The sequence below is a fragment of the Rhinoderma darwinii genome, chromosome 4 (genome assembly GCF_050947455.1).
Source record: "Rhinoderma darwinii isolate aRhiDar2 chromosome 4, aRhiDar2.hap1, whole genome shotgun sequence".
Classification (NCBI taxonomy): Eukaryota; Metazoa; Chordata; class Amphibia; order Anura; family Rhinodermatidae; genus Rhinoderma; species Rhinoderma darwinii.
In genome coordinates, this window is record NC_134690.1 from 75459370 (window position 1) to 75477351 (window position 17982).

Here is a 17982-nt window from a genome sequence, read left to right on the forward strand (position 1 = left end):
GGACACCACTGAACACGACTACGGCAGAGCAGGGAGGTATCTCCCCGCTCTGCCATTAAGCAAAAGACATGTATCCCCTATCCACATTATAGGGGATACGTGTGTGATTGCTGGCATTGATAGGGAGAACGGGGGACTGAAAGTCCGCTGAAGTTCTCCATCACAAACCTCGGACTTCCGGGGTCTGTGTCGGCAGCTCCGTAGAAATGAATGGAGCGCCGGTCGCGCTTGTGCGCATGCGTGACCAGCGCTCCTTTCATTTTAATTGAGCTGCGCAGACGCCGGAAGTCAGAGGTTAGTCATGGAGAACTTCAGGGGACTTTCAGTCCCCCGTTCTCCTTATCAGTGCCAGCGATCACACATGTATCCCCTATCCTGTAGATAGGGGATACATGTATTTTGTAGGACACACTGTAGGTCACATTTTTTTTGGAGGGGGGATGCTGCATGGCTTTCCCGACAGGGGGGGCTGTATGGCGTTCCCTATAGGGTGGGGCTGTATGGGGTTCACCTAAGGGGGGCTGTATGGCGTTCTCTACAGTGGGGGCTGTATGGCGTTCTCTACAGTGGGGGCTGTATGGCGTTCCCTACAGGGGGGCTGTATGGCGTTCCCTACAGGGGGGGGCTGTATGGCGTTCCCTACAGGGGGGGCTGTATGGCATTCTCTACAGGGAGGGCTGTATGGCATTAGTACCATACAGCCCCCTCTGTAGATAACGCTATACAGCCCCCTCTGTAGAGAGCGCCATACAGCCCCCCTGTAGAGAACGCCATACAGCCCACCCTGTAAAGTACGTCATATAGCCCCCCTGTAGAGAACGCCATACAGCCCCCACTGTAGAGAACGCCATACAGCCCCTCTGTAGATAGCGCCATACAGCCCCCTCTGTATATAACTCCATACAGCCCCCTCTGTAGATAACGCCATACAGCCCCCACTGTAGGTAACGCCATACACCCCCTCTGTAGATAACGCCATACAGCCCCCCCTGTAGGTAGCGCCATACACCCACTCTGTAGATAACGCCATACAGCCCCCCCTGTAGGTAATGCCATACACCCCTTCTGTAGATAACGCCATACAGCCTCCTCTGTAGGTAACGCAATAGAGCCCCCCTGTAGAGAACGCCATACAGCCCCCCTGTAGGTAACGCCATACAGCCCCCTCTGTAGATAACTCCATACAGAGTCCCCCTTGTAGATAACGCCATACAGTCCCCCTGTAGGTAACACCATACAGCCTCCTCTGTAGATAACGCCATACAGAGTCCCCCTGTAGATAACGCCATACAGCCCCCTCTGTAGATAACGCCATACAGCCCCCTCTGTAGATATCTACAAAGGGGGCTGTATGGCATTATCTACAGGGGGGACTCTGTATGGCGTTATCTACAGTGGGGGCTGTATGGCGTTATCTACAGGGGGATGTATGGTGTTCTCTACAGGGGGGCTGTATGGCGTTCTCTACAGGGGGCTGTATGGCGTTATCTACAGGGGGGGCTGTATTGCATTATCTACAGGGGGCTGTATGGCGTTATCTACAGGGGGGCTGTATGGCGCTATCTACAGAGTGGGCTGTATGGCGCTATCTACAGAGGGGGCTGTATGGAGTTATATACAGAGGGGGCTGTATGGCGCTATCTACAGAGGGGGCTGTATGGCGTTATCTACAGGGGGGCTGTAAAAAAGGCACTATCTACAAGGGGGGGTTGTGTGACACCCAGGGGAGGCGGGGGCCCCAGTCAAAAGTTTGCTATGGGGCCCAGTCTTTCCTAGTTACGCCCCTGGGCGGGTGCCCTCTATCCCTATAGGACCTGTGGCCCACCTAAATTTATCTTGGACAGACCCACCCCTAGCAGGATATATCCCTCCTTTAACCCCTTCCGTGCCACACAGTCATGACTAATAAGCCTGAGGGCCTCCAGTTTCCTGAAGAAGATGTTACAAAAACTTATATTAATATAAACATGTAGTGTGTGCGCTGGACTGACATTATAACTGGGGCGTAGCTATAGAGGGTACAGAGGTAGCAGTCACACCCAGGATCTTCCATAAGAAGACACCAGTATTATAAATGACACATGGTATAGAAAGGGCCCTGTTACAGATTTTACATTAGAGACCAGGAATATATTTATATATTATAGTAAAAACACAATAAGCACCCCTCTAACATTATCCACATCCCCGGACCCAATTTACACACATTATAGATTAAAGTAAATTTTAAAACTTGGTTGAAAATAAAAAAAGAAGAATCACAGGACAGCTGCACTGAGGTATAAAATGTATATACTATGAATATTAAGGGGGTTTACTCATAATTGAGTGTTATGGCATATTGCTAGGATATGACATAACATTCTGATTAGTGGGGTCTGATCTCCGGGACCCCTGCCGATCCTGAGAATGAAGAGACAGCATTGTGTAATCAATTAAATCAGACTATGTTGTAGTTCCCTGGAAACCGGGGTGGGGGGGGGATGCCACTGTGAAGGGCAAAACTGAAGAATTGGGGTGATGGTGCTGGCAGACTGATCAGAATATGGTGGAAAATCCTATTGATATCATTTTCTAGAATGGAAACCTCTCTAAATACAGAATAGTAATAAGCATACGATCCTACAGCTTGGGATCCATCAGCAAGATCTGAGGAAGGAGATGATACGTCGGGTTATTTTACTCTTGTCTCCTTAGTTTATCCAGATTTTGGGTATTTAGGTGAAAACCTTTGAGTTTATTAATAAAATACAATCAATTTCAGTAGTGGAAGAAGCATCTGTGTCTGTGTCTGGGATGACGTGGTCATTATGGTTAGTAAATGGCGGCACTTTACCTGTGAAGTCTTGAAGACAGTTGGTGTTGTCTCTCAGAAGACGCAGATACGCAGTAGTGTCTTCTCCTCCGATAAAACTAAACGTTTGTCAAATCGCTTTGAAGAACAAAATGGAGCCTGTCTTATCTCTGAAAAGAGCAATCGCAGACTGGCACCAACTGATGATTTTTCTCTATCTTTAAATTCAAATCCTGCGATTCTATTGGTTGTTGTTTGCGGCACTTGCCATGATGATTCATGCCTCAGCAAGTTTAAAGGGAAAGTACACTGAAATAATGTCATGGTGCGTTTTAATATAAGGCTTCTAAATTACAGCTTAGAAAAACGTTGTCATCCTTGTATTTTACATCCTTATTCCATCTGGTGACATTTGTGGCAGCTGCCATGTTGTACTATGTTGTTTCCACGGGTAATGCAGAATGGTCATGTATATTAAGTGTCTTTGTACTAAATTTACCTCATGTGCTCCAGATTCTTAACATTGATATATAATGTATGTATCTTTGGTGCAGGTGCTGGAGTTAGAAGCATGTTGGCTGATGTCTGACCTGGCGGAGGATGTCATCTTTACCATTTAACATCTTGCAGGCCTCTCATAAATTTGACGCATCCACAAATCCAAAAATTTGTTGGACGTGGGTAAAATGTGCAAAACTGAGGACCAGAAGCTTTATAATGTGATCTTATCATTTCTATTCAGATTTACAAGAAATTGACTGGCACTGTTGTCATACATGTGCCCCCATATGTCATACATTCATAGCCATATATATTTCTATTATATAAATTCTCTATATACTATGTATTGTCCTGATCTCTATGTACAGTGACATCACTATTAGTATACTGGTTGCATAGGTAGAGAAATGTAGTGTTACATTGTTACATGGTGTCCATTCAGATGAAAGTCATGCATAAGATATATTGAATTTATTATTTCATTGCTATAGATTCTAAACAGGAAGCGGTGGCAGAGCTATAGGGGTCACATTAGTCGCAGAGGTGAGTGGGCACCAGAGCTACATCAAGCCCTTCACAGCCCGCCACACAGGGTCTTGATGTTGTGTGTTGCGGTACATACAAGGTCTTTGTGCTGGCTGGCATCAGGACCATGTGTGCAGCGGCGCCCAAAAAGAAGAGAAGCCAGCGAGGAACAGTAAGTAAATAGAGCGGTCTGAGTTAATTTCCTTTAGTCTAATCTGGGGTTTTATTAATTTTGGGGTCTGATTTAGGCTTCTTGTCTGGGGTCTGGAATAATTTAAGGAACTGGTCAGGGGTTTGAACTAACTTAGGGGTCTAGTTAGTGTGCCCCTGTGATGCCGATTCTTGCGAGACTCATCATTGGTTTTAATAATTGTTTTGACTGCAGCATAAAAGATTATATATATTTTTTAGATATAATTGTGGCTGTTTGGCACTTATTTTATGTACAGTGTAGGTCACTTTCCCTTTTTCTTTTCTTCACATAGCCAAGACCGCCAAGACGACTTCGCCTAGCCATGACTTGTCTGCATTTCGACACACTGACATCTTTGGCTTCTTTCTTTTCAAGAAGAACACTACAAAGTGGAAAAATGATCAACTTCGGCACAAAATGCTGGACTATAAAAATATATACATTTTATTACAAACAGACATGTTAGAATAAAAAGATGAGTCACACAATGAGAAGGCGTCAGCCTATGCTAGACCAAAAAGTAAATGTGATGGGCATGTTTATGCATATTTGTAGTAGGATGCAGACACAAATGTATATCAAAGTCCAAGGGGGACAGCCAAGCCGCATGGGAAATGCATCAGATAGTTGTTAGATGTGAGATAGTAGTCAAAATGTGCAGTGATAGACAGTACAGATATATAGCTTATAGCCACATGCTAATATTCCCTATACACATCAATAAGGGGGCTAATGGTTATATGCTGCAAAATCCAAAGGACTGAATGACATAAACTGCCAACATGAGATAACAGACGAGTGTAAGGAATAAGTACATACCAAAAGTCATGGTCTCGCATAGGAAGGACACCAACACCCTACGTGCGTTTCGGCGAATGCCTTTGTCTGGGGGTGGCATCATCCTAGCGGGAGCCCCTCCTACCTGGCCCATGTGTTACAGATCAAAAATCACCGGTCAGAAGCGGAAGGAGGACACCGGCGTCAGATAGGGGGTACAAAGATGGCCACCGCCCCACTTCCGGAAGCCGCGTCGTCAGGGAGGATGTGGGACAGAGATGTCTGACAGCACCTCCCACATACCGCCCTGAACACAGACAGCGGATGGAAGGTGCATAAGCCACTCCCCCATCTGCGCACCCACCCACCGCTGAGTCCAGTAAGTAAGATCAGGAAAAAAGGAAAGTATATGTGACGTAGTCACAAAACATCAGATGGGATTGTAGCAGGTACCTAATACGTAACAATAAGGCAGAGAACTGAGTGGACATGAGTGTGATACTATCTAGACATGTTGTAAACATTGTTATGTGTATGCATATAATGTTTTGAAGAAAAGTGGGGAATGTCCTACAGTAAGGGATGATGATGGTGATCAAGCCAATGTATAAAGCAAAATGCTGAAACCGAAAATGGTGAAGGTGCACATGGTGTGAATATCTAGTGAGAATAAGAACCGCATGTGAAGAAAGAGAAGGGAGACGGTCTAGGATGAAAGTAATAAATAGGGGACCGATGTGTGACGAAAATAAAAAGCCAAAATCAAACAATAAACAAGTGAAAGATGAATGAAAAAGACAACCGACAAAAGAAAGAAGACAGAGGGAGGGGGGGTTCGGGAGCATGTGAGTGAATGGATATATTGGTAAACACTCTATGGATGGGATAGAAGTAAATGTGTGTATGGAGGGAACATATGTAGAACCAGAAAGAGGATCATAATCCGTGGAGTGTATATCTGTTCAATGTGAACAATTTTATATATGTGTATATATAAAAATGAGATGTGGCATGAAAACACATACACTACCGTTCAAAAGTTTAGGGTCACTTAGAAATTTCCTTATTTTTGAAAGAAAAGCACCGTTTTTTTTCAATGAAGATAACATTAAATTAATCAGAAATACACTCTATACATTGTTAATGTGGTAAATAAATATTCTAGCTGCAAACGTCTGGTTTTTAATGCAATATCTACATAGGTGTATAGAGGCCCATTTCCAGCAACCATCACTCCAGTGTTCTAATGGTACATTGTGTTTGCTAACTGTGTTAGAAGGCTAATGGATGATTAGAAAACACTTGAAAAACCCTTGTGCAATTATGTTAGCACTGCTGTAATGAGTTTTGCTGTTTAGAGGAGCTATAAAACTGACCTTCCTTTGAGCTAGTTGAGAATCTGGAGCATTACATTTGTGGGTTAGATTAAACTCTCAAAATGGCTAGAAAAAGAGAGCTTTCATGTGAAACTCGACAGTCTATTCTTGTTCTTAGAAATGAAGGCTATTCCATGCGAGAAATTGCCAAGAAACTGAAGATTTCCTACAACGGTGTGTACTACTCCCTTCAGAGGACAGCACACACAGGCTCTAACCAGAGTAGAAAGAGAAGTGGGAGGCCCCGCTGCACAACTGAGCAACAAGACAAGTACATTAGAGTCTCTAGTTTGAGAAATAGATGCCTCACAGGTCCTCAACTGGCAGCTTCATTAAATAGTACCCGAAAAACGCCAGTGTCAACGACTACAGTGAAGAGGCGACTCCGGAATGCCGGCCTTCAGGGCAGAGTGGCAAAGAAAAAGCCATATCTGAGACTGGCTAATAAAAGGAAAAGATTAATATGGGCAAAAGCACACAGACATTGGACTGAGGAAGATTGGAAAAAAGTATTATGGACAGACGAATCGAAGTTTGAGGTGTTTGGATCACACAGAAGAACATTTGTGAGATGCAGAACAACTGAAAAGATGCTGGAAGAGTGCCTGACGCCATCTGTCAAGCATGGTGGAGGTAATGTGATGGTCTGGGGTTGCTTTGGTGCTGGTAAAGTGGGAGATTTGTACAAGCTAAAAGGGATTTTGAATAAGGAAGGCTATCACTCCATTTTGCAACGCCATGCCATACCCTGTGGACAGCGCTTGATTGGAGCCAATTGCATGCCACAACAGGACAATGACCCAAAGCACACCTCCAAATTATGCAAGAACTATTTAGGGAAGAAGCAGGCAGCTGGTATTCTATCTGTAATGGAGTGGCCAGCGCAGTCACCAGATCTCAACCCCATAGAGCTGTTGTGGGAGCAGCTTGACTGTATGGTACGCAAGAAGTGCCCATCAAGCCAATCCAACTTGTGGAGGGGCTTCTGGAAGCATGGGGTGAAATTTCTCCCGAGTACCTCAGCAAATTAACAGCTATAATGCCAAAGGCCTGCAATGCTGTAATTGCTGCAAATGGAGCATTCTTTGACGAAAGCAAAGTTTGAAGGAGAAAATTATTGTTTCAAATAAAAATCATTATTTCTAACCTTGTCAATGTCTTGACTATATTTTCTAGTCATTTTGCAACTCATTTGATAAATATAAGTGTGAGTTTTCATGGAAAACACAAAATTGTCTGGGTGACCCCAAACTTTTGAACGGTAGTGTATGTGCTTGATATCGCTATCCTTTGCTTTACTGAGATATATGTAACTGAACTCTATATACTTTATGCATAATATGTTTATGTTTCATGCTTTATGTGAAAAAACCCCAATAAAAACTATTGAAACGAAAACACATATGTGCTCTGTAAATAAAAAATGCAAACGACATGTTCGTATATATAACAACGTGAGTATGAATTACATGCATGGTGTGGGAAACTGAAAAAAGGAAAAGAAAAGAAGGGAGGGTGGAAAGGAAATGGGAAGGGCAGGGAGGAGAGCTGGGAAAAGGTTGGGAAGAGAGGGCAAGAACTAAAACACTAATATGATACAAAATTAATAAGTATATCACTCATATATGTATGACTGCTTTGGGAGAAACAAGAATATTGAAGCAAAGGACACGTCCGTATACGGTAGCAGTATTCAAATAGTGACCGGTTTCTTCCTGCGTTCTTCCTATTGAGTCCACTCAGTAAATCCTTTATAGGGCTATATGTAACCAGTCCTGTAAAGGGAAAAGGAAGACAGGGAGAGGTTAATCAACAATATTAAATATACAATACATGGAACGATTAAAAAACCAGGCCCCTCTAGGAGTCAATGGTTATAGAAACAGAGCGAAGCTCAGAGATTCATTCAAGCCATGTGGATACATTGTCCCAAGGGTCCATATCCAACGAGTCTCGCATTGTGCCAGCTTTTGTTTAACAGCACCTCCCCTCATACCCGATATGATGTGGTCAATCCCTCTCACCTTTAATTGAGATGGATCACAGGAATGATGTAACCTGAAATGTCGGGCTACTGGTTTGAGACCTTCCAAATTGTCCACTTCTGTCGCTCGCTTGATGTCGGACATATGTTCCCTTACTCGGACCTTCAATTCTCTGGATGTAAGGCCAACATAGATTTTGGGACAGGGACATACCGCATAATACACTACAGCTTTTGTGGTGCAGGTTATTGAATGGGTGATGTAGTATATTTTTGTACCTGAGGCATTCGTGAATGTTGATGCCTTCTCTTTATTTGGACATGCCATGCAGTGTCCACAAGGATTACAGCCCCATTTCGGGCCCTTAGTCTCAAAAGGATACTTGGTTTTGATTGGATCGTAGTGGCTCCTCACCAGGTGGTTCCTCAGGTTTTTAGAGCGTCTTGCTGTAATGCTTGGGTGTCTGGTGATGAATCTCTCCAGTGTAGGGTCTGTCAATAAAATGGGCCAATATAGTTTAAAAATGTCCCTCATTTGTAACCACCTTGAGTGGTAGCTGGTTATAAACCTTACCTGTGTTTGTGTGTCTGTCTTTTTCTTTGGAAAGAGCAGGTCATCTCTAGTAGTGTGTTTCACCCTGTGATATGCCTTTTTAATGGACCTCATACTATATCCGCGGTTGAGGAAACAATTTTTTAAGTCCTCTGCCTGTTCTTCAAACAATTTGTCTGATGAACAGATTCTCCTAATCCGCAGAAATTGTCCAATGGGGACTGCCTGAATAGTCTGTGGGGGATGGGAAGAAGAAGAGTGTAACAATAATCTGACCGAGGTCTCCTTACGATACACATCGCTTTGCAGAAAGCCATGTATATCCTTGACAAGTTTAATATCTAGAAATTCTATTTATTTGCAGTGGAATTTATGGGTAAATTTCAGGTTTAACCCCTTAGTGACCGGCCTATTTTAGACCTTAGTAACCAAGCCATTTTTTTTCGTTTATCCATCGTCTCATTCAAAGAGCTATAACCTTTTTATTTTTGCGTCGAGATAGCTGTATAAGGTCTTGTTTTTTGCGGCACAAGTTGTAATTTTTAATAGCACCATTTTGGGGTACATAGAATTTATTTATTAACTTTTATTAACTTTTTTGGGGGGGAATAGAAAAAAAACAGCAAATTCGCCACACTTTTTTGCATCCTAAATTTACGCCGTTTACCGTGTGGTATAAATAACACAATAGCAACGATACCAAATTTGTATCGTTTTTGTATGTTTTACTACTTTTACACAGTGAAAACCCTTTTTGTTCAAAATTATTTGTTTTTTGTGTTTCCATATTTTTATTTTTTCGCCGATGCAATTGTAGGAGGGCTTTTTTTTGCGACGACTTGTAGTTGTCATTGGTACCATTTTGGTGTAGATGCAACTTTTTGATCACTTTTTATCACATATTTTTTAAGGCTGGATTCAAAGAAAACAGCAATTTTTGCATGGTTTTTTTATTTTATTTTTTACGACGTTCACCGTGCGGGTTAAAATATGTAATAAGTTTATAGTTGGGGTCGTTACGGACGCGTCGATACCAAATATGTGTAACTTTTTTACTTTATTTTGTTTGTTAATAATAAAGCAGTTTGTAAAGGGGAAAAGTGGGTTTTTCATTTTTTTTCTTCACTTTTTTTTTTCACTTTTTACTAAAATGTTTTCACTTTTTTACTAGTCCCACTAGGGGACTTCACTATGCGATCCTACGATCGCATTTATAATACACTGCAATACTTCCGTATTGTAGTGTATTATGCTTGTGCGTGTAAAACGGACAGGCATCTACTAGGTCATGCCAGAGGCATGATCTAGCAGGCATTCACTAAAGGCAGACCTGGGGGCCCTTATTAGGCCCCTCGGCTGCCATCGGAGACACAGACATTCGGTGATTTTATTGCCGGGTGTCAGTGGGATGAGAGGGAGCTCCCTCCCTCTATCCAAAACCACTCAGATGCAGTGCACGCTATTGAGCACCGCATCTGAAGGGTTAAACAGGTGAGATCGATACTAACTTCCATCTCACACGTTCGAGCAGGGCCACCCCCCCCCCCCCCCGAGCCCTCAGCTACCTCTGGCAGCTGAGAGCAGGGAGATTTGACAGCTCCCTGTTCTGTTTACTTATTCCAATGCAGCGACATAAAAAGTCTATTGCGTCGGAATAAAACCTGATAGTGACCGACGTAAAAACACTATGGGGCGGTCACTAATGGGTTAATGTATTCTCATTTAGATTGGTCATGAATGCATTCAACTAAGACATCGCTGTCCCACATCCTCCTTGCAGACGCTATGACCATCGATTCCAATCAAGGAGAAGTTCCTGTCTTCTGTGTTCATGACGTCATTGGCTTCTCCTGGAGTGGACTCCCCGGTCATAGAATCTGCAATGCTGTGACCGGAGATTCTGCTTCAGGAGTTTCCCCTGATGTCACTGTCCATATATGGACAGATACATCAAGCAGCGCTCCAGGAGCGGAATCCCCGGCCACACGGGGATTCCGCTCCTTCAGGGACCTACAGTGGCGCTAGTAGACAGCAGAGCAGGGAGATACCTCCCTGCTCTGCTATAGTGCCCCCGTGTAGATAGCAACCCCCCCTTCCAGTAGAGATAGCGCCACTGTAGCTCCCTGAAGGAGCGGAATCCCCGTGTGGCCGGGGATTCCGCTCCTGGAGCGCTGCTTGATGCATCTGTCCATATATGGACAGTGACATCAGGGAAAACTCCTGTCCTGGGATACCTCCCTGCTCTGCTATAGTGCCGTCGCTACCGCTATAGCAGCCGCAGCAGCTGCTAGCGGCGCCACCGCCCTCATGCCTGGTGTCACCGCTAGCAGCCGCTATGGCTGCTACAGTGGTAGCGACGGCCAATAAGTGAAGAAGCGCCCGGGTGGAAAGGCGACTGCAGTTAGTGTGTGTATCCCCGCTGGTAGTTGCAACGGCGCGGGGATAAACTCACCCGCTGGCGCCCCTCTTGCAGTGTGGCGGCTGGCGCCCTGTGTGACCGCACTGGTCGAACATAGCTAAGGCCGGCCATGCTTGAGGCCTTATCTTGACTTTTTCAATGACTTTTCAATGGATTTTGTTGTGTGATATAACGCTGCAACAAATGATATTTTATTTCACATATAGCGAAAGGTAGTAATCCAAAAATAGGTTTTTAACGTTTCGGTCTATACATTCGACCTTCTTCAGACACGGATTATGACCGTAGATAAGGATATGCGGCGCTTGTGACCTCGGTCGCTGTAAGGTAATTGCGCCATTACTTTTAGATTACTACTTTTCGCTATATCTGAAATAAAATATCACTTATTGCATAAAACCGTGGAGTGCTGAGTTCCCATGTTTTATACATTGGCGTGGAAGCCTACTCACGCACCCTTGAAACACAGAGTGCTGTGGGATCAAGAAAGTATCACGCTGCAACAAGATATCAGAGTCAAGTTAAAGATGGCTACATCTGTATAACAGTATAAAATCCATCTAGTAACAGATTACACGTTTCATACATTACATGTTCTTAGTCGTAGCCCCTATAATCACACATGTATCTTTCTTCCATGTTTATAAAACAGCAGCCCCATGTAACGCCTATATCCAGTGTATATACAGACAGTCTATCCAAGCAGTAGGAGATAATCGATGATGTAACTGATACTGCAGCCGCTTGAGATGTCACTGATGATGTCATAGACAGTACTAGTCATTAGGTTCTATGTTCAGCTGGATTACACTCACTTTGCACTTGATATTGGATCAGTGTGTATCCTACAGCTCACGATTTTTTGACTTTTTCTACAATTTCTGGCAATGACATTTGGACCAGGACTGTGATTGACTGTGTGATTGACAGGTAAGATGCAGCATTTTATCATTAATTCTACATGTTACTGGATACATGAAGTATATATACGCTCTAGAAATCTCATATAAGGCCAGATTCACACTGGACATTACTGCAGCAATTTCCAACCACACCAACACCTCACCACAACTATATGGTTGTAGAAGGATTTTTTTCTGGTGATTGTCGGGAGTTGCTGTTGCTTTTTTTTAGACAAACAGTTCAAGTTCCAGTAAAATGTTTCTATTAATGCAACTAACAACTGAACATTTTACATTCAGATTTCAATGTTTCATATTTTCTCATTAAAGTTACAACTTAGTACAACAGAGTATGTTCACACAGCCTATTTTCAGCCGTTTTCCTGGCCGTAAACACCCCAAAAAACAGCCGAAAATACGGAGGCTGAACGCCTCCAAACATCTGTCCATTGATTTTGATGGAAAAAACGGGGGTTTCGATGGTGCGTTTTACGTGGGCGTTTGATAAAATGGTGTAAAAAAAATGCCCCATAAAAAGGTTTTTTTATGCATTTTTAGCATACAACAATTATAGGCCATGTCCCTAAACATTCTTAAACTATCAGCACTGATTGTATAGTATCAGACCATGGCCATGGACAAAAGGAAATAGCAGCACGCAGTTGTAAATTTAGTCTTACATTTCCAGGAGTAAAAAAGAGGAACGCCACAATGAAGCGCTCTATCATGGTCTCAGGTCCAGGTGTAGGAGGGCTGCTCAAAGTATAAGGAGAGCACCCAACTAATGCCCAGCATATAAAGTAGGAGAGTCCAAGGTAAGTGCCGAATATTTCTTGTATCTCTACACAAGTCATGGACACCAGGGCCTGGGTGTGACTGCAACCTCTTCACCCCTATAGTTGTGTTCTCTGGGTTTACACTAATATTACAAAATGTGTTCAATGTCTGACTCGTCCTGTGATAGAAAATGAAATGTGTGAATGTAAATATATTATTATTCATTCTAGATATGGGGTTATTTTATGTTTATTCCATTATGTATTTTACAGACATTTATAACATCTGATTATGTGGCACCAGTGACAGCCGACATGCTAGGATATATACTGTATATATGTAAGTATTATAGCAAATAACAACCTATAGAAATTCTATAACCTGATGTCACCCAGAATGTTCCTATAGAGACACATGACAAGACTGTGGGAACTAATTCCCCAATGTTGTTAAACCAGGGCCGGTCTTAGGGGTGTGCGAGCTGTGCGGTTACACTGGGTGCATCACCTGTCACTACTGAATGGGGCGCCACTGGTCTTGATCTCTGGGGCACCCATTGCTTGAATACTCAATCCCACTCTTCATGTAAAAAAAAGTAAAGGGCACTGCTCAGGGTGCAGATACATTTCCTTGATAATGGATTACATTACAGTGTGGCAGACAATATCTGTCTGGGGGTGTTATTTGGGCACTGTATGATTGCATTATTTCAGTACTATATTCTACGCCATAAAGCTGAATTCACACGCTGCAGATTTGCTGTGCGGCAAAATTCACAAGTGTTACAGGTGAATAGTTACAGTTACAGTTTCAAAACCTTATCCACATGTAGCAAAAGTAAACGCTGGGAATTTTGCTGCAGCTCTATATTATTATTATTATTATAGACATGCTACATAAAAAAGATATTATGATATTAGTAATATAAAGGGGACTTGTTATTTATGTAATTTCCTAATACATTGTTGGAATATGGAGGCAGTACACAGCGCACACAGTGTCTACATTACCAGTACTGCAGTCTGTGCGCCACATACAGGTCCGTCCACATGAAATTGCTGTGTACATGAGCCCCAGTGTATATTTCCTTCATTGTTGGGTTGTCTATACTGAGCATATGTCTGTCTGGAGAAATAAAACTACACAATTATTGTTTTTTCCAGAACACCTTAAGATCGGCTGCCAGCTGCCAGGGGACTCTCTGAAGCAATATTTCATCTATGCAAGGTATGTCTATTATTAGTTACTATGACACTTTTTGTATGTCCTGGGTCAGAATGCCCCTTTTGTATGGCCCCACAGTAATGAAGCCCCTTTTGTAAGCCCCCACTGAGTCCTTTTATTCCCTATATTAATAGTGCCCACTTTGCACCTATAAAATAAAAAATTATACTCACCTAATAGACGACCAACCGGGTCAGACGTTCCGCTTACTACGAAATCAGCGGCCTGGCGCAGACGGCGTGATTCAGTGACGTCATCCTGCTGGGCCGCTGACATCATTAGTATACTCCCGATGCCTCATTGGTTACAGGCCTGAACTAGGCCATGGCCTATGAAATCATACTGCAGAGCAGGAACCCAATGGCTCCCTGCGCCGTTATTGTTTCTCCAAATTTCACGGGCGTACGGAGCCCCGGAGCAGTGGGCCACCCCAAATCCTTGAACCCCAGGCGGTCACCCTATTTACCCCTTTGGTAATCTAACAATGGTTGAGGACTGTACTCTGTTCTAGATGAAAATATTGCCATTGATAGAGATTTGTCCTAATACATTGTCTTTCTTTCTCCTAGAATTAATTCCTCATAAGAGTTAATGATAACCACATGTCCCAGGAGGCCAAATCAAAGATTAAGCAAAGCCCTCCACCTCACCTCACATAATGTTCTACATTCAGCCGGATGTATTCAGTAGGAGAGTCCAAGGTCAGTGTATTTTATTAACTGCATCTCTACACGATCGCACAGGGCGCATTACTGGTCAATACTGAAGAGGGCACCACCACCATAGATGGCCTGAGCACCCTCAACTTGCACTCCCGATCCGACATTTAGGGCACAAACCTATAATATAAAAAAACAGAAAGATACAATCCCTAATTTATTGACTAGGTGATGTTATTTGGGCACTGTGTGATTAAATTATTATCTGTTAAAATCCATCTTGTGTGTTGAATGCAGGGAACTTTGGCACGCACTGCCGTTGCTTAGCAACGGATCCGTGATAAACGGGCGGCACACGGATGTCGTCCGTGTGCCGTCCGGTTTTATGGACGGACGCATAGATTTCAATGGGCCCCACGGTCACTGAACGATGGACAAAAGTAGGACATGCACTTATTTTGACGGAATGGACGAACAGAACCGTCAAAACAACTGAAGTGTGCCTGGCCCCATAGAAATGAATGTGTCAGGGTGCTATTAGTTACAAAATCAGATAGCACCCTGAATAAAATACTGAAGTGGGCATAAGGGCTTTTAACTGAAGTGGGCATGAGGCCTAATGCCTCATGCCCACTTCAGTTATTTTCTTCAGGGTGCTATCCGTTTTTTTAACTGATAGCACCCTGACACATTCATTTCTATGGGGCCATGCACACTTCAGTTGTTTTGACGGTTTCATTCGTCTGTTCCGTCAAAAGTAGTGCATGTCCTAGTTTTGTCCGTCGTTCAGTGACCGTGGGGCCCATTGAAGTCTATGGGCCCGTCAAAAAAAGGACGGCACACGGACTCTCTTTTCTCTCTACTCCAGTCCAAAAGACTCCACAAAAGACAAATTAGAAGTTTTCCATTAACCCCTTCCCGCCATTGGACGTATATGTACGTCCTGGAAAGCATTGACTTCACGCAAAATGACGTACAATGTTTGGCACCGGCTCAGAAGCTGAGTCGGTGCCATCATCACCGGATCTCAGCTGTATCTTACAGCTGACATCCGACTGTAACGGTGGGGACCGAACTAGGTTAATAATGACTAAAATTGTTTTTTTTTTTAAAAATTATATTGCACCCATGGGGGGGATAGAGGAGCCATGGGGAAGCTGTGCAAGACCGGGGACAGCCGTGTACGAGCTCCGCAGCGCCCGTTGCAGACTTCCAGGTTTCGAGCGGTAGACGCGGCCACCTCATGCCGACCTCCTAGAAGTCCCCGTCGGCCTCGCTCGCGGGTCGGTCCCGCTGATTTTTCTACATTCTTAATAAAAAAATCTTTTTTTTTTTTATGGCATTTTCGGAAGCCCCAAGCCCACCTGGAGTTGCACGAGCAAGGCCACGTCGGCGACTCCTTCCGAAAGCGGCCGGGAGCCAGCTCCGTGTATGAGCGGTGTGTGCCTGCCTATTGCAGCCGTGGAGGGATAGAGGAGCCATGGGGAAGCTGTGCCAGCCCGGGGGCAGCCCTGTAGGAGCTCCACAGCGCCCGCGGCGAGTCCCGCCGTGTCCACCCGGCTGCCAAGCACTTCCTGTCCGCGAGTGATGCATGACAGCGGCCGGGAGCCAGCTCCGCCTATTAGCGGCGGTGTGCCTGCCTTCTGCACCCGTGGGGGGATAGAGGGGCCCCGTGGGAGCTGCTGCATGCCGGCAGCTTCCTTGTGGGAGCTCCACAGCGCCCGCGGTCCTCGGCGGACTTCCAGGGCAAGAGCGGTATGAGCGGCCACCTCATGCCGACCTCCTGGAAGTCCCCGTCGGCTTAGCTCGCGGGTCGGTCCCGCTGGTTTTTTTTTTACCTTCTTAATAAAAAAATCTTTTTTTTTTTATGGTACTTTCGGAAGCCTCAAGCCCACCTGCAGTTGCACGAGCAAGGCCACCTCGGTGACTCCTACCGAAAGCGGCCGGGAGCCATCTCCGTGTACGAGCGGCGTGTGCCTGCCTATTGCACCTGTGGGGGGATAGAGGAGCTTTGGGGAAGCTGTGCCAGCCCGGGGGCAGCCCTGTAGGAGCTCCACAGCGCCCGCGGCGAGTCCCGCCGTGTCCACCCGGCTGCCAAGCACTTCCGGTCCGCGAGTGATGCATGACAGCGGCCGGGAGCCAGCTCCGCCTATTAGCGGCGGTGTGCCTGCCTTCTGCACCCGTGGGGGGATAGAGGGGCCCCGTGGGAGCTGCTGCATGCCGGCAGCTTCCTTGTGGGAGCTCCACAGCGCCCGCGGTCCTCGGCGGACTTCCAGGGCAAGAGCGGTATGAGCGGCCACCTCATGCCGACCTCCTGGAAGTCCCCGTCGGCTTAGCTCGCGGGTCGGTCCCGCTGTTTTTTTTTTTACCTTCTTAATAAAAAAATCTTTTTTTTTTTATGGTACTTTCGGAAGCCTCAAGCCCACCTGCAGTTGCACGAGCAAGGCCACCTCGGTGACTCCTACCGAAAGCGGCCGGGAGCCATCTCCGTGTACGAGCGGCGTGTGCGGCGTGTGCCTGCCTATTGCACCCGTGGGGGGATAGAGGAGCTTTGGGGAAGCTGTGCCAGCCCGGGGGCAGCCCTGTAGGAGCTCCACAGCGCCCGCGGCGAGTCCCGCCGTGTCCACCCGGCTGCCAAGCACTTCCGGTCCGCGAGTGATGCATGACAGCGGCCGGGAGCCAGCTCCGCCTATTAGCTGCGGTGTGCCTGCCTTCTGCACCCGTGGGGGGATAGAGGGGCCCCGTGGGAGCTGCTGCATGCCGGCAGCTTCCTTGTGGGAGCTCCACAGCGCCCGCGGTCCTCGGCGGACTTCCAGGGCAAGAGCGGTATGAGCGGCCACCTCATGCCGACCTCCTGGAAGTCCCCGTCGGCTTAGCTCGCGGGTCGGTCCCGCTGTTTTTTTTTTTACCTTCTTAATACCTTCTTCCTTGTGGGAGCTGGGCATCGGCCGCGGCGAGTCCCGTAGTTCACCCGCCCGACAAGCACTTCCGGCCCGCGGCGGACTTCCAGGGCTCAAGCGGTAGGCGCGGCCACCTCATGCCGACCTCCTGGAACTCCCCCTCGGCCTCGCTCGCGTGTCTGTCTTCATTCACGTTTTGGAGAAAAAACCCTATGAGGTTTTTATTTTGGCCTTCAGCCAAGCAGCAGTTCCAGGAGGCCGGGCATTTTGGCACCTCCCACCGGTGTAATTGGCGAGGTGACACTTTTAGGGGTGTGAATATCTCCTACGCCTGAAATACTGTGAGAGGGAGAACTTGCTCCGCCTCCCAAGTCCAACACTTCCAGGACGAGAGGAGG